The sequence below is a fragment of the Rattus rattus genome, chromosome 1 (assembly GCF_011064425.1).
Source record: "Rattus rattus isolate New Zealand chromosome 1, Rrattus_CSIRO_v1, whole genome shotgun sequence".
NCBI classification, from domain to species: Eukaryota; Metazoa; Chordata; class Mammalia; order Rodentia; family Muridae; genus Rattus; species Rattus rattus.
Window position 1 is genome coordinate 199,568,087 of NC_046154.1, and position 25,432 is coordinate 199,593,518.

The following is a 25,432-nucleotide window of genomic DNA, read 5'->3' on the forward strand; positions in this document are numbered from 1 at the left end:
TGGCTCTAGAAGATGCTATCTTTTCTCCCAAGCTTGGAATACTCAGTTCAAATGGGAAGTCTTTATCAAACCATTTCCTAAAGATCTAGAGCTCTCTGTGGAAGAAGAGATAGAAAGATTGTAAGAGCCAGAGATGTTGGAGGACTCTGAGAAAATAGTGACTCCTAGACACAATGGATATATATGTGAACTAAGAACTGTGAAAGCATACTCAAGACCAGCACAGGTTCCTATTAAACAAAGTCCTGGCACTGACAAGTGCATATAGACACAAACTCCCATTCCCAACCAAGAAACTGCTTGATATTGATAACTACTAGAAAGGAGAAGTTTATTTCGCTTCAGCGGAGAGTCAGTATCACTCTAGGGAAGACTCCATGCTCAGGATTAGTTGGACACAAAATGGAAATTGTGTGTGTGTGTGTGTGTGTGTGTCTGTATGTCATGCACATTTGGGTTTCCTTTTGTGGGTTGTAGATATTTTTGTGTTATTGATTTTATTTTATTTTTTTAGTTTGCGTGTTTTGTTGTTTTTCTTTTTTTAATTTCAGAGAGAGGAAGAACATGAAGTTGATTGAGGCAGGAGCTTGAGAAGGCCTGAGAGGAGCTGAGGATATGGGAAATAATATTATCAGAATGTATGATATGCAAAGGAAATTAAAGATTTTCTTAAAAAAATAACTTTATTGTACCTTCCCCTTGGGATTAGATCTGTGCGTTTGCATCAACACCCATCAACACCTTGCACATGCTCTCAGACCTGGACATGATGGTCAAGTTCCTGTACTTGTCTTCTATGAGGAAACCTTGTTCCCAGAGCCAAGCTCTTTCACTCCACCCTGACTCCAGACCACTCTCTTAGACCTAGCTGTAGACGTGAAGCTAGTGCAGAAGCTTTGCCTGGTAAGTTTCCCAATTCCTCTCTGACCAGCGCCATCCTCATACTTCTATGCCTACTTCCTGGTGCTGTCAGGCAAGGTGCTGGAGAGCTCACCAAAAAGGACTAGTGCAGAAATGTTCAATCTCAAGAAAACCTGACTTTTTGGTGGAGTCTTATAATGTTATATGCAATTGGCATTTCTGGAGAGCAGTGGACATCTTACTAGGGTCTGCTTTCTTCTGCCGTGTGGGTCCTAAGGATTGACACCAGAGAGGCTGATGGCTTCTTTACCTTTGTTCTTATCCAAGTTCCTATATAGAAACACAACTGAACTTCTACATAAACAAAACAAAAGCAAACAACAACCACAAAACCCATAATTTATTTCAGTGGCTTACGGGCTGTAGTCTGGCTAGTCCACCAATGGTTGTCTCACTTTAGACATTTCATGAATCCAATAGTTGTTTGGACCATGAAGCTAACTGTCTCCGTATGTCTTTAGTCTATGCCCAACCCAAAGAAATAGGTTGCAATACCAGTGAAGAAATAAATTTACCAGTGAGAGTAAGGGCAAGCACGCAAAAGCCCAAAGCTTCCTTTTTCATGTTTTCATGGCTGCCAACAGAGGGTGTGTCCCAGATTCAGCATGAGTTGTTTTAATTAAAAATGCCCTAGATTTAAAGCAGTTCTTCTGACCCTCAAAACTCAGAATTTAAGATGATTCCTCCCATCTCACATAATTGAAATGAGAAATTTCTGTCACAGGTATACTAATCAGTTAATTCTGGATGAAGTCAAGGTGACAACCAAAAAAATCCATCACCTCTGATAAAGAAATAAATAACAAGGAGAACCAATAGTGAACAGTCAATAATGAAAAACTAAGTACAATTAATACAACATAGACTAAACAGTTTACACACACACACACACACACACACACATATATATATATATATATATGCATACCACAACAATGTACCCAAAAATTAATTTTAATCTTAGAATTTTAAAGAAAGTCAGGAAGATTATATGGAAGAGTTTGGATAGAAGAAAAAGAAGGACAAATGTAGTTATACTACAATCTCAAAACAAAAATAAAAAAGAAAAGAAAAGAAAAAATACAGAAAGAAAGCTCAAGGTTAGGCAACATTAAGGTTTATTGTCAAGCGATTGACACTTAGAGTTGAGGGAGCTGGGAGATTATCAACCCTGAGGAGATTCACGTTTTTCTTGGTTTTAAGTGTTCCCTTCGAATTAACTGTCTTCATCCCATCTATTTGTCCTATGATATGCAAGTGCCCCTCTTGTCATGGAATTCGTGTCCCCTGTCCTACTCTATCCGTGGATCTTCATTAATTGCTAAGGTATCATCCCACTTCAGGGCACGGTTACAGACGTGGGTACTGTTCAGTTAGTGCTTGTCAGTAATCAGTGGACCTTGGAATCCTTTACCATGTTTGATCAAGCAGGACAGGGAAAGATAATGGATAAAGTTAACTTAGAGCAGGGATGAAAAATTAAAACATATTTCCTCAAATTGAATTCCTGGCATTCACGGCCTCAAGTCTTTAGGTCCTGAATCATCTTTTTGGCAGGTAATTGTGACTATTTTTTAAGGACTAAGGAGTCCACTAAGACAAAGGGTTTCAGACACATGAACATCAGGGGACATCCATGTAAATTGTGGAAAACCAATTAATACAGCAACTAGGGAGTAGGTGTATTTGGGGTCGTGTGCCATTGGTTTCATGCTATTGTTTATAGCTAGCTCTGAAGAAAAGAAGCAAACGCACTCAGATATGGAATGTTTTGCTCTTCCCCCTGTCTATATATGACCATGAAGAGAATAGGGCCAAAGGTTAATTTGGTGTTGCCCACAATACATGGGCATCCAGTTCACACACAAAGGCTATTTTTCTTTCATTTACTCCAGCAAGGATTATTCCAGCAATCAGTGATCACTAAGAACATGTGTCTAAAAGAACCCAGTCCCTAACTTTGAAAAGTGCTAGTCTTTACTATTAAATCTATCATTACCTTAGTGTAGTTTAGCATTTTTAAAAAACAAAATATAAACACAAAATATAATAAATTTTAAAAGCAGTCAAGGGAGCAAGATATTTTATCTGTCTAGGGAAGGAGTGATGAACAAAATGAGAAAATTTAAGGAAAGGGGAGACAGCCCTCAAAGTAAATGGATAGACACAGGGAGAGAGGGGAATGGATTGAAAACTTTTCTAAAGGTCATAATTATGTGCTTAACCAAATGACTTCATATGTGGAAAACTGTGTAGACAAACCACTTAAATGGGTAAGAATTAGCAGAGGTTGTTATCACACTTATCAATATTATCACACTTTATGTTGAGATTCAAAGAACCACTTACTGGAAGGAGGGCGTGAGGAGAGGAGGGGAAATAACAGTGTCTTAGAAAGCTGATTCTGAAAAGGGAAAGGAAAAAGAATCATCAAACTCACATTTTCTTTCTTTAGCACAAGGTGAAAATTTCCTTATATTTCACAATGCCCCTGTGTGATGAAAGAAAGATTATATTGTGATACATGTATTTAGCTTAGAATGAGGGGAGAGCAGTTGCTACAAGCCTTTCAAAGCTTTCCTTCAAAACAACTGCTCATAAAGGAAAACGGAAACGACATGCTTTGTTTATGTACGAAATTTACTTAACTTGAACCCTGTGTTGGTGGAATTGGATGTAAATAGCATGCCATTTTCCCCTTCACTGTGATTTCTCATAAATAGACTTTTAGAGGAAGAATTCTGTGAGTGTGTTCTTGCTTGTTCCCTGCAGACTCTGCTCAGGTGCGTGTAATTTGTCACCAGCCTTAGTGCTGTGTGTTCTGTTTTAACACAAACATAACTGTATGAGCTTCAGTCTCTGGACATTTTGTATGTAATCATTAAAGGAAAATTGGTGTCTGGAAGCAAGGGGGATCATTTTTCTATTTGTTCAGACCTCGGTACTGAAAATGATCCAATTTGACTGTTAGTCTGGGGATTAATTTTCTTCTGAATCAGGGTCCAGTATGCAATTTCCCACAATCAGAGGGAAAGACCAGGGAGTGAAAAGTAGCCCCATTCTTACTTTAAAATCTATGAGAGAATTAACTGGAAGCCAGGCTTTTCTCATCTCTCTGGCCCTACTCCGTTCGGCTAAGTAAGAGCAAATGAATTACTCAATTACAAATACTACCATTGGCATCCTTGACCTTTGCAAAACCAACACAGGAAGAATTTGGCTTTCCATCTTACTGCATTGATAACTTGTAGTGTTTTATTGTACCATAATGATGCTTCTTTGTGGAAGACTGAACAATAACAACAAAGATATTCACATCTCACTCTCTAGATCTGCTGTGATGTTACCATGTATGCCCATGCAGGCCAGATTGAGTTAAGGATCTTGAGATAGGGAAATGATTTCAGATAACTATGATCACATGTTTTGTATGATTGAAACAAGGATGTTAGGGATAAAAAAATGAAAAAAAAATGCACCATTGTGATGTGGATAGTTCTTAAAGAACAGCACACACATACTGTGGAAAGCCTGTGTAATAAAACACTGATTATATGTCTGAGGCTGGAGATATGTGTATTATTTAATGAAAAATACCATCAGCTATTCATAAAGTGCTTCAAAGATAGGGAAAGTTGCACTGGAGAGATGGTTCAACAATTAAAAGCGTATACTGCTCTGAGTAAAGAACCATGTTTGGATGCCAGCACCCACTTCCCATATCACATTGATCATAACCCCTGTGCCTGTTCCTCCAAATGAACAAGAGCTTCTAACCTCTTAGTATACCTAATTTCATGCACACAACATAACTACACTCAAACATACATGCTTATATATAATTATTATTAATAATACATGTTAAAATATGGAATATTTTAAAACATGATCCAAGAGTTGAACAGACAACCTTTGAGTGGTCTATACTTTGAGTTTATTAAGATTGATATCATTTAAGTTTGTTGACTAGTATGTGTAATCTCTAGACTATTGATGTAAAGCCAAGAAGACACTTATGAGTGTTAGGAGTTAAGACCTGTGTGAGCTGTATAGTGAGTGGGTTTTAGGTTAGCCTGGCTAAAATGTAAGAATCTGTCTCAAAAAATAAAGAGAACAAGAGATAGGCAAGAAGGAAAGAGAGATGAATGGGGAAGGAAGAATAGACAGAGGGAAGTGAGGGAGGAGGGAAGGAGAGAGAGAGAGAGAGAGAGAGAGAGAGAGAGAGATAGAGAGAGAGAAACATACATATAGACAGACACACAGAGAGAATGGGAAGGGAGGGAGAGAGAGAGAGAGATGCAGAGGTAGAGTTGAAAAGAAAGAGTGAGTACCTCATCTGGCAGGTACAAGGCTACCATGCCCATGCACTCTATATATGACGCATTGGGGTTTTCTCTAGGAGACTCACAAAGAGTTGCTCTTTGTTTGGAAGACATCCTCTAAGGCAGAGTTCACTGTGTTCCTGCTCTTGTCAGATTTGGGATGGTCATGAAGAGTGAATATCTCCCTCCATCCACACAGATTCCTTGGTGTTGGCCAGTGGCACAGATGAGCACTCTGTAGTGTTGCCTAGAGGCACGCACTGCACTGACAAATTTCTCTAAGAATTTTCTTGAAGTGCAACTAAGGTCCAAACATCCATAGGAGCCTGCACTTGTAACTCACTCTTTTCTCATTTCCTTTCATCCCCTATCTTCCTTCTCTGTTTATTACTCATGTTCACTGGAATTATACACAAATGATTCTTTTCTTGGTTTATTTTTAGGTAAATATAGTTCGAGGCAACACAAGATCAACATTAATAAGATGCTCTAGAGAGCTTATGAGAACTGTTGAAGTCCCGAGTTCCTGAATTTGTTTCTTCCCTATAAATTATCTTAGCTAGGATCTCCTGCACATTTCCTCATAGACTTCATTATCCTTCTTTGATATTCTTTTATTTTTCAGTTGCACTGTGATATCTCAAGGCCTTATCTAAAATAACTATTTATTCCAAATCAGTGGAAGTGACAAGTTAAGTCACTGTGTTATTCCTTGAATACTAGCATCTCATAGCTCATTGGACAGAATTTCTGATTTTCTCTTTTGCTAAGTCAAATAACCTGTCAGAATTCCCACCTCTAAAGATGGTTCCTATCTATTAAATGTAAATATCAAATACTGTCTTCTTCAAAGTATATTAAAAAAACCAGGGTATTCAAAATGAAGGAGTGTAAATCAAGAAAGAGACTAATGAAATTCCTGAAATAATTCATTAGTGAATATTTGAGAAGCTACTTCATAGAGATGAGACAAAATTATATATTATATAGCACAAAATTATAAGCCTCAACTGCAAGGGCCCGCAAGCTATGATTGTTCTGAAGCTGATAAAAACTGTTTTCAGAATCTTCTGTTTCGTCTGTGTAGTACTGTGTTTTTCTCCTTTCTGTACCAAGCAAAAATGATGCTCACACCTAGATATTATCCCCAGTTATGAAGATTGCCTCCCACTGGTGAAATTAAGCTACAAACACAACCATGAATAAGTCCAAGAAACACAGTGTAAAACTTCTAGTTCTGGGACAAACAGGAAAGGCAGAAAGGAGGGTAGAGATAAAAAATAATTCTTCAACAGACTACCTATGGCAATCAAGCTATGCCATAAAACGTTAACACTGTGGGATAAAATAAAATGGGAAATAAAAGAATGAAGATTATAATTTTGGTAACTTCATTATTTAAAACTGCTTCTTCACTCAAAAAAAGGGGAGGGGTAACCAAAATCCCCCTGGACAAATGATGGTAGCTGGTATTTTCTGTTCCTCTGTTTCTAGAAGGTCACATTTGCATATTAGTTCAGATTTTCCAAATAAAGGGAGAGTTCGGCACAGCTGGATGAGCACAAGCTTCACAGGGGAGAATCTGAGAACATCTTATAGAAAGCAGAACCTAGGCAGATTCATGTAGCCACAGTGAAGTTTGAACAGTATTTACTGCTTACTCTTTAATGAGCATACCATGATCGGTAACTCAGGGAGCCAGAATGAGATGATGACCCCAGAAGCTGCCTCTTTCATGCCATAATGCACAGAGGGAAAGAGCTCAAGAGAAATTAAAATGGGACCATGTTGCTTTGGAGTTACTTTGAATTAATCATTAGAAGGAAGAGAAATCCATTGGCTACTGACCTGCCTTCTACAGCTTTGCTTCTCCTTATGAAGGACAGGTTGATCTCAGCAAGAATGCCAAGGATTAGAGATGAAGGATTTTTTGTTATTTCTTTGCTCCTGACACTACAATAAATGTAAGCTGATGTCAGCAATTTAACTGTAGGCTGTACAGTAATTAGAAGAGTTACGTTCACTCAGCCAATGTTTACACAATTGCTTCTTGAAGGCATTGCACCAGTTACTGGACACCTAATGAATATCCCTGACTCTCGATTCAGGGCCCCTTGTCCATGACTTGGTTCTTCATGTTTGTAGGCAGATCTTTTTAAACACGCTAAGGTCACAAGAACTGGATGGCTGTTTCTTCACCACCATGCATCAGACTCTTTCTCACCTCTGCACTCATATTCCTTATACAGCTTATCCCAGTACCCAAAGACACTCATCACCTTCTCACTTCTTGTATTAATCAATTCCATAATTATCTTCTTATATGAGAAAATAAACTTCATTAAATATTAGACTCTTATGAAGTTATCATTATTTCCTTTGCCCAGATAATTACTCAGCAAAGTTGAGTGAACAATCATGTATTTTAGAAATTCAGTGATTGAAAAGTCCAAAATCAAACCACCAAATCAAAAGATGCATCTACAATTGTGTAGAACAAAGGGACCCTTGTACAACACTGGTGAGAGTAAAAACTGTTGGAGCCATTGTGGAAATCAATATAAAGACAAGAGAGAAAAGAGACAGAGAGAAAGGGGTGAGGAGAAGGAGATGAAGAGAGAATACTACCAGATGGTACAACTATACCACTCTTAAGCAAATACAAAAGAAAGCCTTTCCTACTACTTAGATATTTAGATATCCATGTTTCTTGTTGTTCTAGTCACTATAGCAATTAAGTGAAATCAGATTAGATGTCCATTAATACATGAATAATAATGGAAAAAGACATGGATGTACAATTGAATTGTTAAACTATAAGAAAAAAAGGTTCTCGCAGCTTTCAGGATCAACACACAAAGGGTCTCCAGATACTGATCAACTATTCTACACTTCATCTGTTCCTGTATATTCCAGCACATTTAGCTAAGTGATGCCTAGACATCTGGATCCAGACTCAAACTTTAACTATACTAATAACTTTTTCCCCACATATTAGAAGTTTTTCCATTCTGAGCTTCCATCCCAAATTTCCCTAATCACTTTAGATTAGTTTCCAACAAGCAAATAACCCTATGAGTTTCTGGGCCACATTTCTGGAGGTCCCCAAGCTCTTGTATGAAGAGTTATGTGGTATGCAAGTGTTGAGTTACCACCCAAATGTCTACAACCTGCTAGCTCCTGATTCCAACAGGAAAAGACTTCCCAGAATCTGAACTCTTGGCTCAAACTTTGATTATTTTCATGTTTTGTTCCAAAAAAGGTTAACAGGTTCCAGGGCCCTGATTTCTGTTCTACAATGTCAAAGTTACTTTAGTTCTTGACACTGTCAGATAACTGATCCCAAATGCTTCCCTCTGGAGCAAACATCCATTTTTCCCTTAGTAGCAACAGATAAATATTTCATGTCCCTTAGGCCTTGGTCCACCCTTTTGTTCAACCCACAGTCTGTAGATGCACAAATACCAGTACAGAATGAAAAAAACAACACAAAATTCTAAATCAATATATAATTTCTAAATATTACTATATTTTACCAAAGAACTCTTAAGGAGAATGACATAGGAGAACATCCAGACAAAAAAATTCACCTAAAAACTATTACAACCATTTTCAAATAACTTTCAGAAGATACAAACGTAATCCAGGAGAAGAAAATAAAAAAATTAGTAATAAGAAAGTCCAGACAAGATATGAAAATAGGATTTAAAAAAGAGAATTAGTGAAGAAAAGACAAACTTATATATTGTTTTAAATGAAACAATATGTTATTTCAAATAAAACTCCCCTCAGGAACCCTCATTCTTAAAGTGTACCTGTGGAGTAAAGACTATTGGGGTGGAAGAATAGGTGGAGAATTCAGAAGACTCAATAAATGTCAATAATAAAAATTTGAACTTAGAGATACACGTCATAGGAAAGGAGTTAATCTTCATGTTGTGGAAATAGAAAATTATAAAATTATACTAAGGGCATAGAGTATATTTTTAACAAAATTAGAATATTTTTCAAGTCAGAGAAAGAATAAATTCCATGCTAAGTGACTAATTGAATAGGATACCTCTTTTTGGGTTTTGGTCGGAGAGGACCCAGAGACATGAGAAACAGTATTGGTTCTTGGTTGTCAAACCATAACAAGATGATAAGATCCTATTGATAAAGATACTCCACATTCAAACTTTAAGACATAGAGAAATAAACCTTGAACTTTGAAGGAACCATTTTACTGGTTAACTGATACTCATGATATTAAAGATGCTATTGAGACTTCTAGGGGACTTCTATCCAGTTCTCCATCCATACACTACAATGCAGACTTCCAACACTGGCAAAATGATTAAGGAAGAAATCACCTTCTCCATTTAATGGATTTGAGGACTAAACCATAGGATGGAATCCATGTCCATTAAGAAAAACAAAGTCACCCGGTGTGGCAGTCTCTGGATGACCTTCCTTGAGCCTCTGCTCCACACTTTGTCTCTATATATCATCCCGTGAGTTTTTTATTCTTCCTTCTAAGAAGGACTGAAAAATCCACACTTTGGTCTTTCTTCTTCTTGAGCTTCACGTTATCTGTGAATTGTATCTTGGTTATTCTGAACTTTTGGGCTAATATCCACTTATCAGTGAGTACATACCATTTATATTCTTTTGTGACTAGGTTACCTCTCTCAGGATGGTATTTTCTAGTTCCATCAATTTGTCTAAGAATTTCACGAAGTCATTGTTTTTAATAGCTAAGTAACATTCCATTGCTTAAATGTATCACATTTTCTGTATACATTCATCTGTTGAAGGACATCTGGGGTCTTTCCAGCTGCTGGCTTTTATAAATAAGACTGCTATGAACATAGTGGAGCATATGTTACATGTTGGAGCATCTTTTGGGTATATGCCCAGGAATGGTATAGCTGGTTCCTCACGTAATATGTCTGGTTTTCTGAGGAACCACCAGACTGATTTCCAGAGTGGTTGTACTAGCTTGCAATCCCACCAACAATAGAGAAGTGCTCCTCTTTCTCTACATCCTTGCCAGCATCTGCTGTCACATGAGTTTTTTATCTTAGCCATTCTGACTTGTGTGAGGTGGAATCTCAGGGTTGTTTTGATTTGCATTTCCCTGATGACTAAGGATGTTAAACGTTTCTTCAGGTGCTTCTTGGCCATTCGATATTCCTCAGCTGAGAATTCTTTGTTTAGCTCTGTACCCCATTTTAATGGGGTTATTTGGCTCTTTGGAGTCTAACTTCTTGAGTGCTTTGTATACTTTGCATATTAGTCCTCTATCAGAGGTAGGATTGGTAACCTGAGTTCCATTTCATATACAGACATCAAACCCAGACACGATTGAGGATGCCAAGAAGTGCTTGCTGACAGGAGCCTTATTCAATTGTCCCCTGAGAGACTCTGCTGGAGCCTGACAAATGCAGAGGCAGTTGCTATTGCCAACCATTGGAATGAGCATGGGGACCCCAGTGGAAAAGTTAGGGAAAGTACTGAAGGGGCTGAAGGGGATTGCAACAGCATAGGAAGTCACAAGCTCGACAAGAGATCCTACTGATATTTTCCTTTCCTAAATGGTTACGTTTCAAGTTGCCAAGATGTCTTCTAAATGTTTATGCATGTGTCAGTAGATCTGTAGAGATCACAACTTTTTGCAATGAGCAGTAGTTAATGTGGAGAGTTATAATTAGTCAATAGTATTTAGAATGAGTGACTGCAAATGCTATCTGCTGATTTCATATATATAAATCTATATATTTTATATTATATTAATATATTCTTAAATTACTTAATTTATCATATCAATTAATATATTAAGAACATGTGTGTAATAATTATATTACATTATATTGTATTATAAATTATATATGTTATATAATATGTATGATATATGTCTTGCTTGGCAAGCCTGCATTGCAGGTTATGGGTCCAAAACTGATTAAGATAATTGTTGTCTTCTCTCTTTTCCCCTAGAAACCTAAACATCATCTTTTAGTACTGTGCTAGGTAACCAGGAAAATAATATATATTATATATTGTATCATATTGATTATATTATATATGTAGATACAAATATGTATATATACAAATACAATATAATATACAAATATATTTGTGTGTACATTATATATATGTGTGTGTGTGTGTGTGTGTGTGTGTGTATTAATGAAAACTTCTTGTATGAAATGAAACTAACTAGAAATCCTAGCATAAAATGTATTCTGATGCTTGAGCCCTGTCTGGAAAGGTATTGTCAGTTGGTTGGTATTGTCTGCCAAGGCAAGAGGTGCTTTCCCTTAGAGAAAGTGGACGGTAGGTTGTTCGTGTCAGTGTGAATGACCCAAAATGTGTGGACATGGGCACAGCACTAACTGAACTCAGTGATTTAACAAAATAACAAGAAATAAAGTTGGGAGGATTATATGTTGTGGGTAGCTATAACATTGGAGGAGGAATGTGTGGATACGATGAATGTACATTGCATTTTATATAATAGCTTCAAGGAATCAAAAATTAAAAATAAGATGAAATTTATAGAAAAATTAACATAACTGGAAAATATTGTAATAAGTGAGGTTACTTGAATTTTTCCTTTATATGTGGGTCTTAAGCTTAAAGGTATATGTGTGTGTGTGTGTGTTTGTGTGTGTGTGCATGCATGCATGTGTGTTTGTGTGTGTGTGTGTGTGTTCCTTTATGTGTGTAGTGGTCAGGAAAGTAGAAAGAGTCTCATAAGAAGAGTTCAACTGACGCTTTAAAGTGGCAAATAGAATGAATCCAAATATGATCAATGGGATTTATATTTTTACCTTATGAATGCTGTGAATTCATATAGTAAGGAAAAGTTTTAACTATTTTTGTAAGACTTTAAGGATAATAGAATAGATAGAAAAATGAAAGCAGAGATAGAAGGATTAAAGAGGTATCAGGGTCAGGGAGACAGGGGAGAGGAGTTAGTTAAAGCATTGTCAACTCAAATTCTATATAAAAATGTCATAAGGAAACATGCTTATTTGAAAGCTAATAGGCTCACAGGGAGAGCTCCTGCGTATCACACACAAAAGACTGGGTTCAATTCCAAGCACTGCCAAAAATAGTATCAGAATCTATATTTCAATTATTTATACATACATACATACATACATACATATACATACATATATATATATATATATATATATATATATATATATATATATAGAGAGAGAGAGAGAGAGAGAGAGAGAGAGAGACTGAAAACAGATAACCAAAATGAAATTCAGGTTTGTGGGGAAAGTGATGAAATGAATCTAATTCTGATCAAAGTGAATTACATGTTTACCTAAGGAATGCTCACAATTTATACTGTAATGAAGAGTTTTAACTATGTTAGCAGAACTTGAACATTTTTTTAGGCAGTGTCTTACTATAAGTCAAGGCTGATCTTAAACTCATGACCATTCTCTGTTTCCCTGTATCACTATTGTGAGTGCAAGAATTATAGCTATGCACAACCATAGTCACAATCAAGCTGAGGTTTTTAATGTATGTTTCAAGGACTTTGACTTCTTTGTTATATTTTTCATGCCAACCTTGCTTTGCCCCTGATATAAAATGAACAGACACTGTGAGTGGAAGTAGAACTGTGCTTTCAGTTAGTCAGTCAATAAGCACATAGAGAGTGACATTGTCATTACAGCCTTGAGCAGCAGGAAGAAACACACGACTTAATAAGGAGTTGTCTTACCCTGTACTAACATTTGTCACTGTGTTAACATTGCTCTCTGGGTTCACTATCATAGCAACATGTGACTTTATATAGATTTTGAAGCATTCCTTAAGTACACTTTTTAATTTTGAAGAGTAAGCAGAAGGTTGGTGATAATGGTTGTGGCTTTTGTGGTCCCACCCTTCACATGTCCTTCCTTCTCCTGAACAGACCTATGTGATTCATTCTTTATGTCTTCACTGCTGCTGTTCCTATGCCTCAAGAGGTGGCCCCAGATCTTGGAGAAAACCCTGTTTGTAACAAGTATTGTCTGATTATGCCATATATTTTTACCAAATAAATGATAGAGCATTATTATGAGCCTATAAGTTTTACTTAGAATGTATCCTATCTTACTTTAGGTATAACATATAATTATATATCCTCATGTACTACTAATATGCAGGAGATCTTCCAATTTATTATCTGTAAAATCAAGTGACAGAGAGAAACAAGAGGGTAGTTGTATGAAATTGAAATGGGGCAAATATAACAAAAGGAGGACGCCCAGCAAATGGGCTTAACAGCTACTTGAGAGTAAAACAAGGAACCAGTTTCAGAAGGAAAACAATTCTTAGATAAAAGTTGAGGTTGTAGCTGTATCCTAAGTCATGTAGACTGTCTGATGGTCTGAATCAACTGCCTTTCAGAGTCACTCTTTGCAGGACCAGAGCACCAGAAATCATCTTTTCAGCAGCAGTGGTCATTTTAAGATTGCAAATAAGGAACAATTCTAGGATGGGCATGGTAGCAAATACCCAGTGCTTGGAATATTATATGTAGAAGGGTCAAGAGGGTAAGCTATCTGCTGCTTTATAGGGAGTTTGAGGCCAGCCTGGCCCCCAAAACAAAAAGCAAACAATCAAAAAAAAAAAAAAAACACAGCAAAGCTATCTTGATTTTAAAAAAAATTGCCCAAAACAACACTGATATAAAGGTCTAGGTTTCATATTTAGTCTGACTTCAAAGATAAGCTTAGGCATAAGCTAGGCTACCACTTAGCTAGAATCAGCATGTTTGGTGGCTTCTACTCCAGTAGTACATGAAGGCATGCTCATCTTTTTCAGAAGCAGTGCGTATTTCAAATTGCAACAAAAAGCGGACTTGAGTTTTCTTCTGTTTTTGTGAATTAGGAGCTGTATAACAAGATACATTCTCCTTTGATTCCAGTTACAGCCATCTTCCAATGTTGGTCTTGTCTTTCTACTTCCTTGAAAGGAAGAGCCTTGAATTGTGTCTTGCAAATAATTTGCATCTATTCATAAATCAGTTTGAAATTCACACTATCCCACACACTACCCCCCATATAAGCTTTGCAAGCCTTTAATAGCTAATTCTTTAATTGATCATTCTCATTGTTCACTTGCTTTAGCTAGCCCCTTCTTTCTAAGAACTCTTCAGTCTATATGTATGTTGATTGACAAATATAATAATCAAACTTACCTGTTATAGGGGCTTGAAAGAGGGACGAAGGAAACAAAGGACTCGTGTTTGGAATAAGATGACCATCACTGGAGCTCATATGTTTAACCTCCCCAGGAAATCAGAGAGGAAGTGCTAGGAAACCAAGTGAAAAGGCAAAGTAACCTCTGAACTGTTGCATGCTCATATATATGTATATAATCTCTTAATGCCTATATATACACATGCATAAATGTGTGTGTGCACGCACGCACACGCACATGTATAAAATTGTATTACACAGAGATGGTTGTCCCTTTTGTCAAGAATGCAAATATTTAAGCTAGCCACATTATGACTGCAGCCGAAGTACCACATATACTATGGAAAGAATGAATCATGGATAATGACATCATGATGATTTATTACCAGCCTGAATTATGTAAAGTAAAGTAAGACCCCATTGGCCAGTAGCTTGTCCACAGCCGTTCAATCATCATGCAGAAAGGTTACTTACATTCAATCTTATATAAGGTATCTGATTGTTATACTAGGTCTTAACATTATCCTTTCAATTTTAAAATGCATTCATAAACTAGTCCGATTCATTTCATGGTAAGAAAGGAAAACCAGCACTGATGCCCTGGAGTAATGTGCGTTAGCAATTAGAATATTATCCAAGCAGGTCATAAAAAATAACTAGGGAGACATTAAGAGGCAGGAGTATTATCATTAAAGAGGACGACCCAGCAGTGGCCCATAAACATCACCCAGAGCCACAACCCTCCAGTGCCTGGTGCAATCATAAGTTCCAAGATTTTATCTCTGAAACTGTCTCTTGAGAGAAGAGTTATGAAGACTTTCTCGGCCATTAAATCCTTCGGCTGTTGGAAATGATTAGTTTCTCCATAGATACAGGCTATCTGACCCAGATAGTTTACATTTTATATAAAAATGAGAATTGGCAGTCTGATTTGCAAATGATCCATGCTGTGACATCCTTCTCATGCTTCCACAATACTTCCCATGTCAGTGCCTTTCATGATCTCCACACAATGCACTGCAATTCTCACTGTATTTACAGGCCAGACTACAATTACTATAAAATATAAGAAACAATTAGAATTGTCAAAGTCATTCATTTTTTAATAATGAATTAATATTCAGTTCAGAAAAAAATCATCTTTAAAACATTCTATATTTGATTTTTAAATTAGCAACAATTTAAAGATTTATTCATTTCTTTTTTGCATGTAAAATTTTTTGTATGTCTGTATGTATGTCTATGTGATATGCCTATGTGAATATCTAGTATCTTCGGGGAGCAGAATGGATATCAGGGTCACTGAAACAGGAGTTGCAGACAGATGTGAGCCTCCACATGGGTATACAGAACAGTTCCCAGGACTCTGTAAAAAAATATCAAATGCTGTTTACTGCTAAACCATTTCTGTAGCTCCCATGTTACCAGCTTTTAAATTTAGAGAAAAAGTGAGCATGTGAGGAGGTATTTTTGTAAAACACCTAACATTTTGAATGGATGTCTTTTGCATCTGTGTTCTCTTGGTGCCAATTAGCACATGGTGAATCATGAAGGATAAGCCCCCATCGGTTTATTCTTACCTCAGCATTCCTCTGAGGAATTCCTTAATGATCTTCATGGCCAAAATATTCTTTATAGAACTACTAAGCCACAATATGCTGGCTAGTTTCTAGAATCAAGCTGGTCAACTTCTATGTGTCTTCGGTCCCTGTGATCAATACATCAAATGTCACTCAGTCAGAGGACAGGACATGAGCCTGTATATTTTTCAACTAAAATGTTTGTAAATAATTCAGGTTATTGAGTTTATAGTAGCCCCATTAAGCAGAACAATAAATGATTTATGTAAAAAGATAGAACAAAATTGTTACTTTGTTTAATAGAAAGGGTCATGGTCCACAGCAGGCACTTGATGTAACTCTGCATTGTGCCAGTATGTTTTTCTTTTTTCTTTTTTCTTTTTCTTTCAATTGGTTAATATGCCATTTTTATTGGTTATTTCATTTACATTTCAAGTGTTATTCACCTTCCCAGTTTCCCCTGTGCAAACCTTCTATCTCCTCCCCTATCCTCTGCCTTTATGAGTGTGTTCTTCCCATCTGTCAACCCACTCCAGCCTCAGTGCCCTAGCATTCCCCTATGCTGGTCCATGGATCCTCCACAGGACCAAAGGGCTCTCCTCCCATTGATGCCAGGTAAGGCCATTCTCTGCTACATGTCCAGCTGGATCCATGGGTTCCCCCATGTGTATTCTTTGGTTGGTTTAGTCCTTGGGAACCTTGGTGGTTCTGGTTTGTAGATATTGTTGTTCTTCCTATGGTGTTGCAAACCCCTCAGCTCCTTCAGTCCTTGTGCTAACTCCTGCATTTGTGTCCTGGCTCTTATTCCAATATTTAGCTGTGTATGTCCGCATTTGCATTTGTCAGGCTCTGATAGAGCCTTTCAGGGGACAACTGTACCAGGCTCCTACCAGCAAAGATGGAATGGATCTCTAAGTGGGGCAGTCTCTGGATGGCCTTTCCTTCAAACTCTGCTCCACTCTTTGTCCCTCCATTTCCTTTAAACTGGAGCAATTCTGGATTGATATTTTTGAGATGGGTGGGTGGCTTTACGTTCTTCCTATGGGGGAATGTCCTCTCTGCTAAGCTTAATGACTCCATAATAATTAGAAACCCACCCCTGAAACACTACATTTTTGGGAAGCAAGAATGTTTCTGTGATGTTGAAATCTTTAGGACAGCCCTTAAGGGTATGGGAAAGAACTCTGAAAACATGAATTCAAGAATACATAAATCACTATAAGAACTAGTTTTTACAGGATTTCTCAACTATGCAAAATATAGGGGTGCAATATGAATTGTGTGAGGGCATTCATGGACCTAAAAGAACAGAGGGAGCTTCACAAATGAGCCAGTTTGTCAGAAAGATATTAAGCAAGGAGTTAAAGAGATTTGGGAACTGGTAATCTCAGGGCAAGATCCCACCCAGCTAAGCTTATTGTTTGTGATTACAAATGCAGGTAGATTTCTGGGTTCAAGGTTAACCTGGGACAGAGCAAGTTCATATTAAGGCATGGTGATAATGGTGATCTAGGGGCAGAATTTCACATAGCTAAGATTATTGTGTTTACGAAGGCAGGCAGATCTCTGAGTTCATTTTCTATGATAATAAAAATGTACTTGCTATTCTTTTCTAAAATTTAAGTGGCTAATATCATAAAATGCTGATTCATAGGATAGTCAAAAGGAAACAGGAGGTAAATTGACATGTAAATAAAAATTGGGCTTTGGTCTTCCAGAGAGAGCTACATAGAAAGAAGTGTTTAGAGAGTTAAGACAGTTCTTTTAGAATTTTTCTGGTAGGCTTTCTGACTTTGTTTGGAAAACCAGTTACCTAAAAACCTAACACAGCTCCTTTAGAAATGTTCTAGCAGGTTTTCTGACTTTTGTCAGGAAACCAAAAATTTACTTAGAGAGCAGTTGATGTAAAGGCAGAACCAGTTCCCAAGTATCCTGGAGGCAATCTTGCTCTCCTGCTAGTTCTTGCTCCTGTGGGCCATTGGAACTAGTGTTAATTTATCTTAGAGTCTTTGTGCTGCACCCTTGTACTTTCTGACCCTCCGTCCATGAGCCATTTCAACATGGCACCCTGTCGGGCTGCCCAACACTCACTCACAACTCTCTTGGCTGGTTTCCACCACACCAGGCTTACACACCCCAATTCTGTGGTGGGCCAGTACATTTTGTGACCATACACTCTCTTGAACTCAATTAACTTGCCAAATAAATGAACATATCACACAATATCCTCTGATCCAGTTGATAAGATATATTTGTGCATCTAGGCAACACAAAATCCTGTGCATATCCATCCCTTAAGAATAGTCATAACAACCTGTAATGTGTGCAGAAAGAAATTTTAACATCAGCCTCCATGTTCTCTCAGCACCCACCTCCTGCTCTGGCCTCCTGTGCCTCTCTCAAGTTCTCTCCCACCCATTCTTCCTTCTTGTCCAATAGCAGGTCTTGTTCTATCTTGTACCTGCCTACACCCACATAATGACATCAACCTACAGAGAGCTGACACAGTTCTTTTAGAAAATTTTCTAGGAGGTTTTCTGATTTTTGAATGGAAAACCTGAGAGCTATATCAAGCAATGAGCTGTCTAATACAGTGGTTTCACAAGTAGAGAACTATCTAGAGGACCATCTTGTGCAGAAGACAGAGTGGTTAGCTTGTACCTGCCATTGGCTTCAAGATATTTCTTCTCCCCCTCCCAAATACCCCTTCCTCAGGAACCACTCTCCAAGATGAAGCTGGTCCTTGGTAGTCGTAGATCTTTTTGTCCCTCTGTCCTCTGTCTGCCTTCCTCTCCCTCTTTCCCTCTCCCTCTCTTCCATCCCCTATGTGTGTGTGTGTGTGTGTGTGTGTGTGTGTGTGTGTGTGTGTGTGTGTGTGTGTGTGTGTGTGAGAGAGAGAGAGAGAGAGAGAGAGAGAGAGAGAGAGAGAACATTTGGTAAGCAACAGGTAATTAACCAGTGAATGTTCTTTCAGCATTTTATTCCTTTTAGATTAGTGTGTAATCAGAGACTTAGTGCTTAACTTAAGAAATATTTATTGGAAGAGTTAAAATTGAGGAAGAATGCATGAGGATGATGAACTAGAAAGGAAAAGTGATAGAGAGAGGAAAAGCACAAGGAAAGGTTAAAAGAAGTGGAAATGGAGCAGGGCAAGCATGAGCCTTCACCTTGGTCCTATACTGGTCACTCTGCAGCAGCAGTTTCGTGACCTATTTCTCTCAGTGCACCTTGTGTATCCAATAAAATTCTCATGGTGAAGGCATCAACCTAGTTTGTCACTACTTGCTACCTTCTGCCAATGAGAAAGTGACAATTTTATCTTCTGTCTTCTTTGACATCTGTTTCTCCCCTAATCTACACACACACACACACACACACACACACACACGCACACACACACACACACACACACACACACACACACACAGACTTTTTATTGCATTAGGAACATAGTCAATCTTTACATTCTTTATGGAAACTTTCTGGATATTTCTTTGTAATTTGCCTCACAGATCTTATATGCATGTATGCCCATGTATGTAGGCTTATATGGAATAGATCACACCTAAACATCTACAGATAATCAGATTTAGATTTTGTCTTTCTGGTTTGAAATTATATCCCTGTTCATTCTTCTCTAAAAGAGCAAACCAGATATAATGCAATATTTATCGCTATGTGCATTCTACTTTTTCCTGTACTGGGAACTTAAGAAACTCAAGGTTTTGTGTGTTTGCATTCATTTCAGAAATATTATCTAAGGACAGCACAGATCATGCTCACATCATTTAAACAGTTGTATATTATCCCATATCTCCTTATATCTAACTACTAAACTTTAAGCTTGTTTTTACTCTACATAGAGTAAAATGTTTTTATTTACACAAAATTATGAATGGGGTGTCTAACAATTTTTCATGGGGTAGTTACCTCGTTAGGATATATTCCTGAGAATGGTGTTCTGTGCAGAGAAACATGACATAAAGAAGATTTCATTGGCAAACTGTTATATTCATTCATTACACATTCATTCCCTGCTGCAGCCTGTGTGAAGTGAATACACAATGAATTTTTACCTAAATAAGTCCAAAATTTGTACAATGGACTCAGGGGAGAAAAATATATCTTCTGTAAGGATGGGTGGAGCTCTTTAGTGGAGCACTTGTCTCTTGTATGTACGTAGTACAGGTTACCAACTTCAGCACAGATAGCTGAAAATTCACAAAGCATAGTGAGAAGAGATATCTTGAAACAAACCTTACCTGAAAAATAGAGATGGGTGCCTAAAAATATGATCAATATCACTCTTGATACTTGAGAGACAATGAAAACAAAACAATCTTAAATGCTGGCATATTTCCATTTGTCTTCTAATCCAATAATTTTCCAAACAAAAACTCAAAGACCTTAGATGAGTTTTGAGGCATTTCAATATGTTTTAGCCGAAGCCAATCAAATTATAGGAATAAAAATTTCTTCTTACAGCAAGAATCAATTTTGTGTTGTAGTTGTTTCTGTTTTCTGGCCAGGCACTTAGAAGACAGGACTGTTAATTGTAGCCATTGCAATGCCTTCTGTACAACCAGTGCTATTACTAGCTTTTTTCTCAAGTCAAGGGCAACTGAGCTAATCTTGGCTTTGTGGTTGAGCAAGCAGAGGTGGCTACTCTGCTACGTTATGAGGAAAATCAGTGAACAAACCATGCAGCTGCTGGTGTGTTTCCTGTGCCAGCTTATTTATCCCAGGAGACTGAAAAGATCCCCGTACAACCACTGAATATATCAGAAAGACCTTCTGCTAAAATGTGCCAAACTTTGGAGACGCACATTTTCTACCAGCTCTACAACTGAGCTTTAAGTCCCAGGCTAAACTTATCAGAAATAAATTTATTAAGTTATACAATATAAAATGGATATACTATCTAAAATAACCCTTGGTTCTGTGCACTCCATTTTGCCATGATGATGGGAAGAGTCATGCTATAGTCCCACACCCATCAGTGTAAATGAGCACCAGCTTACACAAGGAGGGCTGGAAGGAAGAAGCATAGTCTGGAATGGGTGAGGTCTAGAGGATCCAGGTCCATCTGGGAATGATTGGGACGGGGCGGGTTGAAAAGGGGCACATCCTGGACAACCTTCACTGAAGCAGCAGCTCTCCTAGACAATCTTAGTTTGTGTACATACCTTTATTGGGGTGAACAAGGCCTGTATATGAACTTTGGAGAGTGAGAAGGAGTTTTCAGGTAGAATGTAAATCATTGGCTGGAGCTTAACTGTGAGTGCCTTTTTTCATGAAGAGGAATTTCAGGAATCCCAGGTCATTATTTTGTTGGGTTGGTTCTTATATTGAAAGAGGAAGTTGAACTTGGGGGTTTGCGAAAGGCTTTGTGACCTCTCTCAAGTTGAGTGTGTCCTAAGTCAGAACCCCCAGGCAAGGTAGGGGAAGGTGAAGTCCTACTAGGAAAGGTAAAGGGAGTCCTCCATTTTGTGCTGAGCTCAAAGGAGCTGTCTGGACAAAGTAGACTGTGGCCTTAACTACCAGGTTTTCCCCACAACTAGCTGCTTGACAATGCTGGGTAATGTGAGTCCTGCTATGATTTCTAACTAAGCAATAATGGTTTCTAGATGACAGGGGAATAAAATGGAGAGTTTCAAATAAAAATATATCAGCCAGAAAATTAGCTTAAGAATATTAATTATAATTAGAAAAAAAGTGTATTTTATTTTATGTGTGTGAATCTTTTGCCTACATTTATGTTGGTATACTACATGCATGCCTGGTATCTGTGGAAATGAGAGGACTGAGAGAGACTGACTTCAGGATAGGCTTCAAACCCGAAGGTCAGGGGAGTAGGCCTAGATCTCTGTTTTTCCAGAACTGGGCAAATCCAGACAAGTCAATTACACAAAAAAACTCAGGATATGGGCAGTCAAACAGGTCTTGATCATACTAAGTTCTTTTTTGTATCTTAAAACATTTTAATTAATTAAATACATTTTATTAAATGTAATTACATTAATTATTCTACTTTGGTCTTCCTCCCTTCAGACATAGTCCTATTCAAAATCCTCCCCATGTCCCTACAACTGTCAAATTGATAGCCTTTTTTTCATTACCTGTTACTGCTATATATGTATGTGTGTATATGTAGATGTACACACAATCTGTAAATACAACCTGTGAGTCTATTTTTCTTGTGGTATATATGTGGCTTTAAGGCCAACAAATCTATATTTGATAACCAATCCGGAGCCTTACCTCTTGGAGAAGCTAAATTTTGCTTTTAGTAGCCACTAGTTATTCCTTGTTTAGGAAATGTCTGTTCATAGCCGTAAAACCCTAACTAAGAAAGAAATTGGTACCAGGAATTGGGATATTGCTATGATAGGCCTGACCATGCTTTTGTTTAGAAAAATGTATATTTTGGGTGTTTGGATTTAGAAAGCAGTGGAATGCTTTAAATAGGACTTAATGGTCTCTCCTAGGAGGAATATGGAAGACTTTGTGAGAGTGATTTGAATTGTGCAGACCTGGCCCAAGAAGTTTTAGTGGAGAATTTCAGCATGTGGCCTAGAGACAGTTTTTGTGGTATTTTGGTGAAGAAGTAGACTACTTTTTGCCCTTATCTGAAGAATGTGCCTGAGGCTAAGGCAAAGTGACTCAGATTAATTGCAGTGACAAAGGAAGTCTCAAAAAAGCCCAGCAGACACTTTGCTCTCTGGTTAAGTCTCATGAAGAGCATTCTGAACATGCGTAGCAAGTTTAGAATGGAAATATAAAATACATGGTTTGAGTATTAAAGGGGCACCAGGAAGTGAAATGGAGCTGAATCCTCTGTTCAGGGATATTAAATTGAATTAAGGGAGTAGTAACCTTTGGGCAAGATCCCACCCAGCTAATTTAGGTCAGGGCATAGTAGTACAAGCCTTTAATCCTAGGAGGCAAACACAAGCAGATCTGTGAGTTCAAGGCCAGCCTAGAAATGAACAAGTTTTAGTTGATGAAATATTTAAATTCAGGCCTGGTGGACCACACCTTTAGTCCCAGTGCTTAGGAGACAAAAATGTAGCTCACTGAGTTCAAAGTCAACCTACAAAGTAAGTTCCAGGACAGCCAACCTTAGGCAGTGAAGGAGTTGGAAAACAAAGCTGGTGATAATGTAATAGAACTCAGCAGCTTCGGCCATGTGGCTCTGGTTTTCTAGTCAAGAGAAGAAGCAAATTACTGGGACAATTGAAGCTGGTTAGCGGGAGCTAAGAAATTAGCGGTGATTGAGAAGAGACCATTATCGCTGAGATGAAATCTTCTGGGAAGTGTTTTCTGAGAGTACAAAGAAGCTGAGTTCCAGAGATGGCCAAGGTTGTACTTCATGCTGCAACTGTACTTGGTAATGTGTAAGAGTCACCCAGGTGGTACTGGTTTTAAAGGTATGAAGGCATCATGAAGAACAGCTGAGGCTTGGCACTGTGAGAGGCCATGAGTGGCCATTGTCCTAATTCTCTTCCTACTTTATAATTCATAATTTTTCCTTGCTTGCAATGATCATAATCTTGTTATTCTCCCAATTATGGAAACACACTCCTTCTCTTTATTTCTTTATGTATGTGTCTTCTACATATAGCTATGTCTACATAACATATATATCTGTGTCCAACTTAGCTTCCACTTTCTTCCCTTTCACTATGCTAAGTTATAGTTTATTTAAAGCCAGTTTGTCACACGCTAGCCCTAGCCACTGCATTACAAGGTCAGCCTGATCAAGAAATGTCTTCAGACTGTGCCCTGCTCCCAGGCTTTCACAATGTCTCCAGTTGATTGCCATAACTGAGTCATGGTTGAACTCCATCTCTGGAGATTGTGTAGGCCCAGGACTATCCCATCATCAGAGTGTAGAGGAGCAGCATATTGTACACTCATGGTCTATGCTCCTGATATGTATCCCAGAGTCCCCTATCAGAGCTTATGAATTGGTCTGTGAACATCCATACTATGTTAAGTTGGGCATCATAGCAAGTGTAGCTATGCTGTAAGATTTAGGAACCTCATCTATTTTCATTTTTTTACATACAGACATCCAGTTAGAGCAGCATCATTTATTGAAGATGCTTTCTTTTTTCCATTGTATATTTTTGGCTTCTTTGTCAAAGATCAAGTGTAGTGTGTGGTTTTATTTCTGGGTCTTCAATTCTATTCCATTGATCAACCTGTCTATCTCTGTACCAATACCATGCAGTTTTTATCACTATTGCTCTGTACTACAGCTTGAGATCAGGGAGGGTGATTCACCTTAGAAGTTTTCTTATTATTGAGAAGGTTTTCTCTCTCCTGGGTTTCTTCTTCTTCCAGATGAAGTCGAGAATCACTCTTTCCATTCCTGTGAAGAATTGAGTTGGGATTTTGATGGGGATTGCAATGAATCTGTAAATTGCTTTTGCTATGATAGCCATTTTTACTATGTTAGTCCTAACAATCCATGATCATGGGAGATCTTTACACCTTCTGAGGTCTCCTTTGATTTCTTTCTTCAGACATGACTACCATGGAGACTGTCTTGATCTCCCAACTTCACAGAACAACAATACAAGAGACCCTAGCACTGAGAAGAGGCAGATTCAAAACAAATATTCCTAAATATCACAGCTTCCACCCCCAAAGATTATCTACTTGTTAATCTAAAAAGAAAATCAAAATGACACCACCTCTGGCTTCTTTATCCCCTTTGTTTGCCTGGCTAGATGTGATCATTCTGTTTCCCTGTTGGATTTCATAGCTCTTTCCTCATAGTTGTATGCATGCATCCTTTGTTAGGATTTTTTTAGCTAGGTCTCTTCCTGCATAATGAATGGTAGCCTTGAAGTTATTAGCCAGAACATTCCAGGCAGAAGCATCTCTAACTCCATTTGGCTTGGATAGGTATATAAGCCCTTTATCATAAGGGAAGCAGAAAACCATTTTAAGTAAAAAACAATTTACTTCAAAGTTAGTGCATTTTCATATAGGCTAATTAAAGAAATCTTCACAGAATTTGGTGTTACATATGGTACACTGAGGCAAATGAATATATGGGTTCATCATCAGTTCTACCAAATTGTATTATAAAAACATCTTCATTATAAAATACACAAGTTGTTATGGCAACTAAGATTTTGAGTCACACAGAGATTCTATAATTGCAGTTCTTTCCTAATCCTAGAGAAATTGAATCTTAACATCTGATAAGTGTGTTGAGAATTGTTGATAAGGAGAAGGTTTACATTTTCTGTGTGGGATGTTATGCCTAAATATCCTCTTCTCTGGTAAACTGTATGGTGCCTTAACCCATTATTTACTTCCTAATCCAGCAAAAGTAACCTAAGCCCAGTTAATTTATACTTAATTTGTATGAGTCAAAGTTGTTTCTGCTAGTTTTGGA

General features: G+C 37.7%; 1 protein-coding gene and 3 non-coding genes across 4 annotated transcripts in view; 3 read left to right on the forward strand and 1 right to left on the reverse strand.

Moving 5' to 3' along the window:
- Rassf3 (Ras association domain family member 3) overlaps positions 1-25,432 on the reverse strand; it is a 472,172-nt gene that overhangs the window by 138,970 nt on the left and 307,770 nt on the right. The gene's annotated exons all lie outside the window — the stretch shown is intronic.
- On the forward strand, positions 17,765-17,827 carry LOC116890424. The gene has a single exon (XR_004386623.1). It is a non-coding gene; the product is annotated as a U7 small nuclear RNA (small nuclear RNA).
- On the forward strand, positions 17,837-17,898 carry LOC116890430. Its single transcript, XR_004386628.1, has one exon. It is a non-coding gene; the product is annotated as a U7 small nuclear RNA (small nuclear RNA).
- On the forward strand, positions 18,515-18,578 carry LOC116890435. The gene has a single exon (XR_004386632.1). It is a non-coding gene; the product is annotated as a U7 small nuclear RNA (small nuclear RNA).